General features: G+C 51.2%; 1 non-coding gene across 1 annotated transcript; it reads right to left on the bottom strand.

Moving 5' to 3' along the window:
- Nucleotides 1-1,076: 1,076 nt before the first annotated feature.
- Nucleotides 1,077-1,183, bottom strand: LOC123644187. The gene has a single exon (XR_006737014.1). It is a non-coding gene; the product is annotated as a U6 spliceosomal RNA (small nuclear RNA).

Consider the following 1,183-nt stretch of genomic DNA (forward strand, 5'->3'; position numbering starts at 1 on the left):
ACGGGAGCTGTGAGCACTGGTTGAGGGATGAGCCAGTCTGTGCTGGCCCTTCTGGGAGGAAGGAGAACAAGCACTCCGTCTCCATCCCCTGCAGGAGTTCTCCATTGGCCAAACCAAACCCACTGCGGTGCCCCCGCGGACCAGCTGTGAGCACCAGCGAGCACGGTGGAGAAGAGGTAGGAGGATGTGGGGAGCGAATGGAAGCTGGTCAGATCAGACCCAAGAGACGTGAGCGTTCAGGAAGGCAGGAGGTGTCCTGACTCTTCAGAGTGCAGGCTGGCGCCACCTCCTTTCACCCTGTGACCCACCTGGCTCCTCACTGGCCTTCCTGCTCTCAGGCTCCATCTCTTCAACCCATTCACAGCTCAGAGCCAGGGGGGTCTTTTAAAATACCGCCCAGAATGTGCCTCCCCTGCTCAGAACCATTCAGTGGCTTCCCTTTAGGGTAAAATCTGAAGATATCAAGAGGGCCCACGAGGCTCTGTAGACTTGGCCCTTGCCACCTCCCCAGTCTCCTCTCAGGCCACACCCCAGTGCCTATCTGTCTCCAGCCACACTCTCCTGAAAGTTTCCAGAGCACCCCAGGCTCTTTCAACTTCAGGGTCTCTTCCATTACCTCCATGTAGTCTGTTTCCTCCGCTGAGAGGGTCAAAGCATGCTTGCTACCATGTGTGTGCACACACACACACACTGCCCGTCCCTTCTCGGGCTACTCTTACATGCCACCCTTCCCCACTCTGAATGAGGTCCCTGGTGCTGCTCTCTTAGGGCACTGAGTGCACTTTCCTTCAGCACGTGTATTGCAGTTCATAACAATACGTTCACTTGTGAGATTAGTTGCTAACATCTGCCTTCCCCACTGGACTGTAAGCTCCAAGAGGGCAGACATTGTATTTTATTCTGTATCGATACAGAATAAAATAGCCTACCTAGCACACAGTCGGCTCCTTATAAATGCTTGTTCAATGAATATTAAAGGCACTGTATTTGAGTCCTGGCTTTGCCAATCCCAACTGTGAACCTGTGAGCATGCCATTGTACTGCTCTTTATTTATTTATTTATTATTTTATTTTATTTTAATATGGAACACTTCATGAATTTGCGTGTCATCCTTGCGCAGGGGCCATGCTAATGTTCTCTGTATCATTCCAATTTTAGTATATGTGCTGCCGAAGCGAGCAC

This window comes from Lemur catta, chromosome 8, assembly GCF_020740605.2.
Source record: "Lemur catta isolate mLemCat1 chromosome 8, mLemCat1.pri, whole genome shotgun sequence".
In the NCBI taxonomy this organism is placed as follows: Eukaryota; Metazoa; Chordata; class Mammalia; order Primates; family Lemuridae; genus Lemur; species Lemur catta.